This window comes from Salmo salar, chromosome 10 (assembly GCF_965601325.2).
Source record: "Salmo salar chromosome 10, fSalSal1, whole genome shotgun sequence".
Taxonomy (NCBI): domain Eukaryota; kingdom Metazoa; phylum Chordata; class Actinopteri; order Salmoniformes; family Salmonidae; genus Salmo; species Salmo salar.
In genome coordinates this window covers 96597501-96610563 of record NC_138300.1, presented here as the reverse complement: position 1 = coordinate 96610563, position 13063 = coordinate 96597501, and the positions used below count along the sequence as shown (strand labels likewise).

Genomic DNA, 13063 nt, shown 5'->3' with positions numbered 1-13063 from the left:
CAGGACCTAGGATCAAGGGAGACACTCAAGTTTTTAATACTATATCTCTTGACACATTGATGAAAATAATCATGGTCTATAAACCTTCAAGCTGCATACTGGACCCTATTCCAACTAAACTACTGAAAGACCTGCTTCCTGTGCTTGGCCCTCCTATGTTAAACACAATAAATGGCTCCCTATCCACCGGATGTGCACCAAACTCACTAAAAGTGGCAGTAATAAAGCCTCTCCTGAAAAACCCAAACCTTGACCCAGAAAATATAAAAAACTATCGGCCTATATCGAATCTCCCATTCCTCTCAAATTGTTTTAGAAAAAGCTGTTGCGCAGCAACTCACTGCCTTCCTGAAGACAAACAATATACACGAAACACTTCAGTCTGGTTTTAGACCCCATCATAGCACTGAGACTGCACTTGTGAAGGTGGTAAATTACCTTTTAATGGCGTCAGACCAAGGCTTTGCATCTTTCCTCGTCCTCCTAGATCTTAGCGCTGCTTTTGATACCATCGATCACCACATTCTTTTGGAGAAATTGGAAACCCAAATTTGTCTACACGGACAAGCTCTGGCCTGGTTTAGATCTTATCTGACGGAAAGATATCAGTTTGTCTCTGAAGGTGGTTTGTCCTCTGACAAATCAACTGTAAATGTTGGTGTTCCTCAAGGCTCCGTTTTAGGACAACTATTGTTTTCACTATATATTTTACCTCTTGGTGATGTCATTCGGAAACATAATGTTAACTTTCACTGCTATTCGGATGACCCACAGCTGTACATTTGATGAAACATGGTGAAGCCCCAAAATTGCCCTCCCTGGAAGCCTGTGTTTCAGACATAAGGAAGTGGATGGCGGCAAATGTTCTACTTTTAAACTCGGACAAAACAGAGATACTAGTTCTAGGTCCCAAGAAACAAAGAGATCTTCTGTTGAATCTGACAACTAATCTTGATGGTTGTACAGTCATCTCAAATAAAACTGTGAAGGACCTCGGCGTTACTCTGGATCCTGATCTCTTTTTTGACAAACATATCAAGACTCTTTCAAGGACATCTTTTTGCCCTCTATGTAACATTGCAAAAATCAGAAACTTTCTGTCCAAAAGTAATACACAAAAATGTATCCATGCTTTTGTCACTTCTAGATTAGACTACTGCAATGCTCTACTTTCCAGCTACCCAGATGAAGCACTAAATAAACTTCAGTTAGTGCTAAACATGGCTGCTAGAATCTTGACTAGAACCAAAAAATGTGATCATATTACTCCAGTGCTAGCCTCTCTACACTGGCTTCCTGTTAAGGCTAGGGCTGATTTCAAAGTTTTACTGCTAAAGCTATAAAGCATTACATGGGCTTGCTCCACCTATCTTCCAGATTTGGTCTTGCCGTACATACCTACACGTACGCTACGGTCACAAGACGAAGGCCTCCATACTCTCCCTAGAATTTCTAAGCAAACAGCTGGAGGCAGGGCTTTCTCCTATAGAGATCCATTTTTATGGAATGGTCTGCCGACTCGGTCTCGACCTTTAAGTCTTTATCTCTTCAGTAGGTCCTATGATTGAGTGTAGTCTGGCCAAGGAGTGTGAAGGTGAACGGAAAGGCACTGGAGCAATGAACCACCCTTGCTGTCTCTGCCTGGCCAGTTCCCCTCTCTCCACTGGGATTCTCTGCCTCAAACCCTATTACGAGGGCTGAGTCACTGGCTTACTGGTGCTCTTCCATGACGTCCCTAGGAGCGGTGCGTCACTTGAGCATTTGAGTCACTGACGTGATCTTCCTGTCCAGGTTGACCCCCCCCCCCCCCTTGGGTTCGTGCCCTGGGTGAGATCTTCGTGGGCTATACTAGGCCTTGTCTCAGGATGGTAAGTTGGTGGTTTAAGATATCCCTCTAGTGATGTGGAGGCTGTGCTTTGGCAAAGAGGGTGGGGTTATATCCTGCCTGTTTGGCTCTGTCCGGGGGTATCGTCGGATGGGGCCACAGTGTCTCCCGACCCCTCCTGTCTCAGCCTCCAGTATTTATGCTGCAATAGTTTATGTGTCTAGGGGCTAGGGTCAGACTGTTATATCTGGATAATTTCTCATGTCTTATCTGGTGTCCTGTGTGAAGTTAAGTATGCTCTCTCTAATTCTCTCTCTCTCCCTCTTTCTCTCGGGGGACCTGAGCACTAGGGCCATGCCTCAGGACCATCTGGCCTGATGACTCCTTGCTGTCCCCAGTCCACCTGGTTGTGCTGCTGCTCCAACTGTTTCAACTGTTCTGCCAGTGGCTATGGAACCCTGGCCTGTTCACCGGACATGCTACCGTGTCCCAGACCTGCTGTTTTCAACTCTCTAGAGACAGCAGGTGCGGTAGAGATACTCTGAATGATTGGCTATGAAAAGCCAACTGACATTTACTCCTGAGGTGCTGACCTGTTGCACCCTCTACAACCACTGTGAGTATTATTATCTGACCCTGCTGGTGATCTATGAACATTTGAACATCTTGGCCATGTACTGTTATAATCTCCACCCGGCACATCCAGAAGAGGACTGGCCACCCCGCATAGCCTGGTTCCTCTCTAGGTTTCTTCCTAGGTTCTGGCCTTTCTTGGGAGTTTTTCTAGTCACCGTGCTTCTACACCTGCATTGCTTGCTGTTTGGGGTTTTAGGCTGGGTTTCTGTACAGCACTTTGTGACATCAGCTGATGTAAGAAGGCCTTTATAAATAAATTTGATTGATATAATCTTTTTTGGTCAGTAGGTAACCAACATAACACCAGGTGGTGGTATGTTTGACACAGCCCACTCATATGGAGTTGAAGTCGAAGTTTACATCACCTTAGCCAAATATATTTAAACTCAGTTTCACAATTCCTGACATTTAATCCTCTGAAAAATTCCCTGTCTTAGGTCAGTTAGGATCACCACTTTATTTTAAGAATGTGAAATGTCAGAATAATAGTAGGGAGATGTAACGGCTGTCTTCAGAAATGGACCAAGGCGCAGCAGGTATGTGAATACTCATATTTAATTTCAAATAAGGAGTAAAGCATCCACTTAACAAAACAATAACGGTGACAACAGCAACAGTTCTGCAGACTATAAACGCAGTGCAAAAACAACCACCCACAACCCCAAAGAAAAACACACACACCTATATAGGACTTCCAATCAAAGGTAACTCAACACACCTGCCTTCAATTGGAAGTCCCAATCAACAATACAAACATTCCCCATACACAAAACTGCCACGTCCTGACCCCAAAACTAAAACAATAGCTCCATCTGCTGGTCAGGACGTGACAAGAGAATTATTTATTTCGGCTTTTGTTTCTTTCATCACATTCCCAGTGGGTCAGAAGTTTACATACACTCAATTTGTATTTGGTAGCATTGCCTTTAAATTGTTTAACTTAGGTCAAACGTTTCGGGTAGCCTTCCACATGCTTCCCACAGTAAGTTGTGGTGAATTTTGGCTCATTCCTCCTGACAGAGCTGGGGTAACTGAGTCAGGTTTGTAGGCCTCCTTGCTCACACACGCTTTTTCAGTTCTGCCCACATATTTTCTATGGGATTGAGGTCAGCGCTTTGTGATGGCCACTCCAATACCTTGACTTTGTTGTCCTTAAGCCATTTTGCCACAACTTTGGAAGTATGCTTGGGGTCATTGTCCATTTGGAAGACCCATTTGCGACCAAGCTTTAACTTCCTGACTGATGTCTTGAGATGTTGCTTCAAAATATTCACGTAATTTTTCTTCCTCATGATGCCATCTATTTTGTGAAGTGCACCAGTCCCTCCTGCAGCAAAGCACCCCCACAACATGATGCTGCCACCCCCGTGCTTCATGATTGGGATGGTGTTCTTCGGCTTGCAAGCCTCCCCCTTTTTCCTCCAAACATAACGATGGTCATTATGGCCAAACAGTTCTATTTTTGTTTCATCAGACCAGAGGACATTTCTCAAAAAAGTACAATCTTTGTCCCCATGTGCAGTTGCAATCCATTGTCTGGCTTTTTTATGGCGGTTTTGGAGCAGTGGCTTCTTCCTTGCTGAGGGGTCTTTCAGGTTATGTCGATATAGGACTCGTTTTACTGTGGATATAGATACTTTTGTGCCTGTTTCCTCCAGCATCTTCACAAGGTCCTTTGATGTTTGTTCTGGGATTGATTTGCACTTTTCACACCAAAGTATGTTCCAAGCTGCTTAAAGGCACAGTCAACTTAGTGTATGTAAACTTCTGACCCACTGGGATTGTGATACAGGGAATTATAAGTGAAGTAATCTGTCTGTTAACAATTGTTGGAAAAATTACTTGTGTCATGCACAAAGTAGATGTCCTAACCGACTTGCCAAAACTATAGTTTATTAAGAAGAAATTTGTGGAGTGGTTGAAAAACGAGTTTTAATGACTCCAACTTAAGTGTATGTTAACTTCCGACTTCAATTGTATACTTTACAGGTCTATAGAGCCTGTCTGCATTTCTGATTTCTGTAACTGTTAACTTACCTGTGTAATGCTGACATAAGCTCAGAAACACTTGTTTTGCAAACATGGTCCTGTTTTTATCAATGATTGTGCTGATCAATTGGCAGTTTATTATCTCTGTCAAGTGAAACACTTGTTTTGCAAACATGGTCCTGTTTTATCAATGATTGTGCTGATCAATTGGCAGTTTATTATCTCTGTCAAGTGAATATGTAGCTTAAAGTTGTATTTATTTTTTCAAAAAAGATGGTGATGCAACAATACATACAGCCTAATGATATACAGTATGTCAAATCAAATCAAATTGTATTTGTCACATGAGCCGAATTCAACAGGTGTTTCACCTTACAGTGAAATGCTTACTTACAAGCCCTTAACCAACAATGCAGTTTTAAGAAAATCCTTGAAAAAAAGTAAAAGATAAGAATAACAAATAATTAAAGAACAGCAGTAAATAACAATAGCGGGGCTATATACGGGGGTACCGGTACAGAGTCAATGTGTCAAAGTGCGCGGGCACGGGTGTTGAGGTAATTGAGGTAATTATGTACATGTAGGCAGAGTTATTAAAGTGGATATGCATAGATAATAATAGAGAGTAGCAGCAGCGTGGGGGGGGGGGGGGGGGGGCAATGCAAATAGTCTGGGTAGCCATTTGATTAGCTGTTTAGGAGTCTTATGGCTTGGGGGTAGAAGCTGTTTAGAAGCCTCTTGGACCTAGACTTGGTGCTCTGGTACCGATTGCCGTGCGGTAGCAGAGAGAACTATTTTTAGGGCCTTCCTCTGACACCGCCTGGTATAGAGGTCCTATAAATATTGGGGCCAATGTGTGACACTGGGATCAAAATATCTAAATGGTTTGAAAGGATTTTCATGCAGTACTTAGAGGAATAAAAGTGAATATACACTATATATACAAAAGTATGTGTACACCCCTTCAAATTAATGGATTCAGATATTTCAGCAACACCTGTTACTGACAGGTGTATAAATTGATCACACATCCATGCAATCCCCATAGACAAACATTGGCAGTATAATGGCCTTACTGAAGAGCTCAGTGACTTTTAACATGGCACTGTCATTGAATGCCACCTTTCCAATAAGTCAGTTTGTCAAATTTCTGCCCTGCTAGAGCTGCCCCAGTCAACTATAAGTGCTGGTATTGTGAAGTGAAACGTCTAGGAGCAACAACGGCTCAGCCATGAAGTGGTAGGCCCCACAAGCTCACAGAACGTGACCGAGCTAGTGCTGAAGCGCATAGCTCGTAAAAATTGTCTGTCCTAGGTTCCAGCACTCACTAGCGAGTTCCAAACTGCCTCTGGAAGGAACATCAGCACAATAACTGTTTGTCGGGAGCTTCATGAAATGGGTTTCCATGGCCGAGCAGCCACACACAAGCCTTACATGCTGACCACACTGCCCGTGTTGCGTGTGCAAGCATTGCAAAATAAATGTATACATACATGTTATTCAATCATTGCACTCACACTGCTCGTGCGCTTCAGCGACCGTCTGCACGGCCAGGCGCTAAAATAGAAATCGGTTCTATTTGTGACACTCAACGCGTTGCAAGTCCAACCTCTCCCATCTCCTCATTGGTTTTTAGGAGCATATACCCACGTGGGTGATTGAAAGATGAACTGATGTCCACACTCCAGTCAGTTGTAGTAATGCAGAGTAAAGTTGGTTGCCAACCGCCATATAAAGTCCAAAGAAGTAAAAAAAAAGAAGCCTGAGGAAGGAGGAGAGATGACTAGAAAGGAATTCGGTTTACCGTTTTATCTGTGGATTAATTGTGGGAGTAGAGGACTTTGTGCATTTCAGATAAAATAACAACCCAATGTTTATATCCCAGGACAAATTAGCTAGCAACAGCAAGCTAGCTAGCTAAATTGTCATAAATGTTTAAGGCTTTTCGACCTGTCCCCAAATTAATATAATTGGTTCAGAGTTTGTTTTGATATTTCAACCTGCGTGTCCTGATCGTGTCTGGTGTGGGGGTACAGGATCAACATGCGCGCGTTGGCGCACGCCGGCAAGTGGTTTGATCAACATGTAAGATCACCATGAGCAATGCCAAGTGTAGGCTGGAGTGGAGTAAAGCTGCAGCCATTGGATTCTGGAGCAGTGGAAACACGTTCTCTGGAGTGATGAATCACACTTCACTATCTGGCAGTCCAACGGACTAATCTGGGTTTGGCAAATGCCAGGAGAAAGCTACCTGTAAAGTTTGGGGGAGGAGGAATAATGGTCTGGGGCTGGTTTTCATGGTTCGGGCTAGGCCCCTTAGTTCCAGTGAAGGGAAATAATAATGCTACAGCATACAATGACATTCTAGACGATTCTGTGCTTCCAACTTTGTGGCAACAGTTTGGGGAAGGCCCTTTCATGTTTCAGCATGGCAATTCCCCCATGCACAAAGCGAGATCCATACAGAAATGGTTTGAAGAGATCGGTGTCGAAGAACTTGACTGGCCTGCACAGAGCTCTGACCTCAACCCCATCGAACACCTTTGGGATGAATTGGAACCCCGACTGCAAGCCAGGCTTAATTGCCCAAAATCAGTGTCCGACCTCACTTATGCTCTTGTGGTTGAATTGAAACAAGTCCCTGCAGCAATGTTCCAACATCTAGTGGAAAGCCTTTCCAGAAGAGTGGAGACTGTTATAGCAGCAAAGGGGGGTCCAACTCAATATTAATGCCAATGATTTTGGAGTGAGATGTTCGACGAGCAGGTGTTCACATACCAAAACCAGGTTTCTTTTTTAATGTAGGGATTTGTATGGAAAGCCAAGTTGAAGCCAACATTAGATGTTGTTTCCCTCATAATAACCACATGTGGTTTTACTGCAACAGAGTAGCGCAACAACCTTCAATTGAAGCAGCAGGAAACAAACTAAAGTGGCCACATCTCTCACAAAAACTGATAAAAAATGAAATAACAGATAATTATAAAAGAGCAGGAGAACCTATAAATTGGTTACAATAATTACAATAACTTTTCAAGCACCAAATTGAGGAAATGTCTGATTTTCAAGGTAGGCCTATTTCGGTACTTGCATTTCTGAGCTCCAAGTTCAAGTAGGCTACTTCAAGCCCCTTGTATTTTTTAAAATAGCATGGAAAACATAATAGATTTGTCATGTTATTTCATTACCAGACCATATTGTGAATAAGCTATGTAATTTGTTGTCATTATATCCAGAATAATTAATTAATAGGAATAGCGTTGTGTGTTGGGCTATCCTATCCTGCACACACTAGACTCTATGTCCAATCGGAGGCACAAAAAACATACAGTATGAAAACGTGAACTCATTACCTTTCTCTGTTAAATCTAACAACACCCTGTCGTAAATCAAGCAGATAAAAACAGATAATCAACATCAATTGGGAGATATTAGATCCCATGTAGATCCAGGCACAACTGTCTTCACCAGCATAACTCGCAAACACCTTTTTTCCAGCACTTTGGCTGTCGTTGCATCGGATGCTGTCACAACAGCTGTTTGTCACTTGACAGTTATTTGAAAATTCCTTCCTGGATCAGATGATGTGTGAAAATATCATGGCATACCTAACCAGCTGGACACCAAATGTGCATCCAACAAGTATTTTGCATAGTTACTGAAGAATCATGTTAATGACAGTATCGATTTAGGTTTTAAGTCTTAAGGTAAGGTGACTCTTTCAGTTAGAAGCAATGCATAAACTATTTTGGATTTTTGTGCCGATGAAAATGGTTTTCACCCTGTAACATAAGGAGACAGGAAATGGTATGTAGGTAGTTACACTGCATTTCTGAGATCTTTATTAAAAAAATGTCCGACAGCTAGATCCACGATTCTTGCAGGGTTCATGTTCAATGTCTAATTTAACTGATTAATGCTTAATATATTATATAATGACAATTTACATTGCCATAAATGCAAGGACAGAAAAGTAATGTTTTATGTCTCACATCAAGCCACCAACCATGATAGAGGGCTAAACATAGTTTTTAAATCATCCCATGAATTTGATTGAATATAGCTATGATCCCCCTTATATCTTAATGTAATGACATGAAAAAAATTGGCAGATTATTATCAATGACTTATCAACTGCTGTAACAAGTTGTTCAGTGTAGGAATCCTCACTGGTACCCTAGTTTATAGAAACCCATTAGCAGCGTGGCAGGTTACCAAAGTTTGATGTTGACTATGAACTTTACTTAGCTAGCTGGCTGTGCTTTGTGGAAGAATATGGGAGATATTATCAACATTGAGTTGTACTGGTGCATTGCAATCTGTCCATACAACTAATGTTACAGCATTGATGGCTTATTGGCTAATGTTAGTTGGCTAGCTAACTGGCAATAGCAGCCAAGGACATTCGCTATCTTATTTGTGCTTATTTGTTTATGCTCTGATTATACACAAGTGTCAAGGCAGGCCAACAGTTTACACAGATGACTTCAGCCATGTGAAAAACCTTCCAAAGCTAAATATAGCTAGCTTCCTTTGCTTGTAGCTTGCCTCTCATCAGACTGGTGTTAGCTAGCTCCTAGCGCTGTTGCTGCGCAACCTGTGTTTTGGTCCGGCTTTAGAACTGAGATTCGGCTGAAAAGATGTTATCATTGCCAGAAATGCTACAGAAAGGTAGCACGTGTGAGAGCGATAAATTATACATTTAATCAAAACTGTTGCCCCTACAAACTTATTCAGTCCAAAAGGTGGCACGTCTAATGGTCACTTTATGAATACTGTAGTCTTGTTCTTATCCGACTCCTAGATATTGAGCTAGGTCGGGGCAATAAATGTTTATTTTCCAAATGCTAATGACCCTGTTAAAAATATGGTATGTGGTTCTCGGTAATGGCTCATGGTGAGAGGCGGGGAGTGTGTTGTGTACCTCCAATCAAGTTGATTTGCGCATTTTCATCGACATTGGTGTCATATCAGCTTAGATATGATAGGGAGATTGGAATGTAACATTGAGCTTCCCACAATAATGTTTAGTTGGAGATCAGCGCTACATCACTACAGAAGTCTGATCTGACATGGCTTTACTGTGATTATTGGGTCAGGACCTTAACACACAGTGCACACACACAAACACACCCTTACAAAAAAACATGTAAAATCTGCAGTCTAATGTTATTCTCCTCACATATGAAAAGATGGTGTTAACATGTTGCAGTAACAATGTTTCCACCGGTGGAATTTGACTGACGACATCTAAAAAAAAAAAAATGTGGGACAAGGGATTGATTTAGAGGGACATTCGCAAAACAGTGGATAGAATACAAATGTTGGGGTCAGGTTAATGGATTGTGTTCAAATGGAGACCTAGTTCTGCTGTATGAAGGTCACTGCTTGTTGAAGGGGAAATCCTTAGTTGCTAAATCCATTTTTGGACTAAATATGTGGCTATTGATTCTTGAAGAATATAACGTATAAATGCTTAGTTCTACTGTCGTGTCCGTCAGAACCCAAAATATAAGGTTTTACTCCAAAGTTTGTAAACAAAGTAAATGTAAACAACCACTGTGAAGCCTAAAAACATGGTTAAAACTATCATTTTGATATCATGGATGGTCAGTCCTTGCATCCATAGCAGAGTCTATGGATTTGAAAGTGGTTGCATTTCTCCAGACCCAACCCTCAACTTTTTACTAAAACTGAGGCATTGAAAACACGAATGTTTCAATGAAGGATTGCCGCTTTAAACACCTTTAATAGGCCTAGAGTAATAGTGTTATTATATGGTACAATCCTCTATCAGTGAGTTACTTTCGTGCAATTAAATTCAAGCAAAAGTCAAGAACAAAATTGTAGTATTGCAAACAGAAATAATGATATTGAAAGCAAAACATAAACCCAAAAGTATTGACAGCAAAAAACAATATTGCAAGGAAATCATTTTGAAATATGATAACAAATTAATTGTACATGGATGCAAAAAACATTATCTGGGGAACATTATAAGGGAGCAGGAGAACCTATAAAATGGTTACAATAATTACAATCACTTTTCAAGCACCCAATTGAGGAAACGTCTGGTTTTCAAGGTAGGCCTACTTCGGTACTTGAATTTCTGAGCTCCAAATTCAAGTAGGCCACTTCAAGCTCCTTGTATTGTTTAAAATTGCTGGTTTAACATGGAAAACATCATGTATTTGTCATGTTATTTCATTACCAGATCATATTGTCAAGAAGCCCAGTAGGCTATTCTTTTATGATAACATGATTAAATACATCTCCCTCTTTCATGCAATTTTTATGCCTTTTTATCAGTTGCAAGTTTTGGCACATTCCAGCAGCATAGCACCCTGCATCCTAATACCAGTTTGCCTCTGAAGGTAAGCAGGGCCAGTCCTGGTTAGTCCCTGGATGGGAGACCAGATGTAGTTGGAAGTGGTGTCAAATAAATGTGTAAAAAAAAAATACTGCTCAAAAAAATAAAGGGAACACTTAAACAACACAATATAACTCCAAGTCAATCACACTTCTGTGAAATCAAACTGTCCACTTAGGAAGCAACACTGATTGACAATACATTTCACATGCTGTTGTACAAATGGAATAGACAACAGATGGAAATTATAGGCAATTAGCAAGACACCCCCAATAAAGGAGTGGTTCTGCAGGTGGTGACCACAGACCACTTCTCAGTTCCTATGCTTCTTCCTGGCTGATGTTTTGGTCACTTTGAATGCTGGCGGTGCTTTCACTCTAGTGGTAGCATGAGACGGAGTCTACAACCCACACAAGTGGCTCAGGTAGTGCAGCTCATCCAGGAAGGCACATCAATGCGAGCTGTGGCAAGAAGGTTTGCTGTGTCTGTCAGTGTAGTGTCCAGAGCATGGAGGCGCTACCAGGAGACAGGCCAGTACATCAGGAGACGTGGAGGAGGCCGTAGGAGGGCAACAACCCAGCAGCAGGACCACTACCTCTGCCTTTGTGCAAGGAGGAGCAGGAGGAGCACTGCCAGAGCCCTGCAAAATGACCTCCAGCAGGCCACAAATGTGCATGTGTCTGCTCAAACGGTCAGAAACAGACTCCATGAGGGTGGTATGAGGGCCTGACGTCCACAGGTGGGGGTTGTGCTTACAGCCCAACACCATGCAGGACGTTTGGCATTTGCCAGAGAACACCAAGATTGGCAAATTCGCCACTGGCGCCCTGTGCTCTTCACAGATGAAAGCAGGTTCACACTGAGCACATGTGACAGACGTGACAGAGTCTGGAGACGCCGTGGAGAACGTTCTGCTGCCTGCAACATCCTCCAGCATGACCGGTTTGGTGGTGGGTCAGTCATGGTGTGGGGTGGCATTTCTTTGGAGGGCCGCACAGCCCTCCATGTGCTCGCCAGAGGTAGCCTGACTGCCATTAGGTACCGAGATGAGATCCTCAGACCCCTTGTGAAACCATATGCTGGTGCGGTTGGCCCTGGGTTCCTCCTAATGCAAGACAATGCTAGACCTCATGTGGCTGGAGTGTGTCAGCAGTTCCTGCAAGAGGAAGGCATTGATGCTATGGACTGGCCCGCCCGTTCCCCAGACCTGAATCCAATTGAGCATATCTGGGACATCATGTCTCGCTCCATCCACCAACGCCACGTTGCACCACAGACTGTCCAGGAGTTGGCGGATGCTTTAGTCCAGGTCTGGGAGGAGATCCCTCAGGAGACCATCCGCCACCTCATCAGGAGCATGCCCAGGCGTTGTAGGGAGGTCATACAGGCACGTGGAGGCCACACACACTACTGAGCCTCATTTTGACTTGTTTTAAGGACATTACATCAAAGTTGGATCAGCCTGTAGTGTGGTTTTCCACTTTAATTTTGAGTGTGACTCCAAATCCAGACCTCCATGGGTTGATAAATTGGATTTCCATTGATTATTTTTGTGTGATTTTGTTGTCAGCACATTCAACTATGTAAACAAAAAAAGTATTTAATAAGATTATTTCATTCATTCAGATCTAGGATGTGTTATTTTAGTGTTCCCTTTATTTTTTTGAGCAGTGTATATGTATTTTTTCACTTTTTTTCATGTATTTTTGTAAGGGCACACACACGCAGTTTCACTCTTCCATTCACTCTCTCTCACACACAGTTGACGCATTTGAAGGCTTCTCTTTAGTAATTCCTTTAAATCCTCTGTAAGTGGGTTTCTCCTCAGCGTTCCCTGTCTGACAGACCACCTCACCCATAACCTCCCCTGTCACCCTCCTCTCCCACCTCACCCCTAATCTCCCCCACCTCAGCCCTCCCTGAACCCCTCCCTTGCTTGACCCTGAGACAGACAACCGCCGCTCACCCTTCATCAAACCCTCCTCTAACCCACTCTTCCTCTAATCCTGTTTTTTGGCTCTGATTCCAACAAACCTCCTTCCACGTGGCCTAATTCTGGTGCCTATCAGGGTTAGGGAACACTCCATTCCAAATCAACAAACGGGAAACAAAAATGCCAACAAATAAATCATCTATGTGTAAATTTGAAATCACAGTGACATGACAGTTCCATTGCATTCCATTCAGATCATTAGTATCTCTTAATAGGGGCCCATTATTTAGTCTACTTGCCCTCTGAGAAC

The 13063-nt window shown here is 42.5% G+C and overlaps 1 protein-coding gene across 2 annotated transcripts in view; it reads right to left on the bottom strand.

Moving 5' to 3' along the window:
• LOC106561242 (uncharacterized) overlaps window positions 1–13063 on the bottom strand; it is a 41405-nt gene that overhangs the window by 27426 nt on the left and 916 nt on the right. The gene's annotated exons all lie outside the window — the stretch shown is intronic.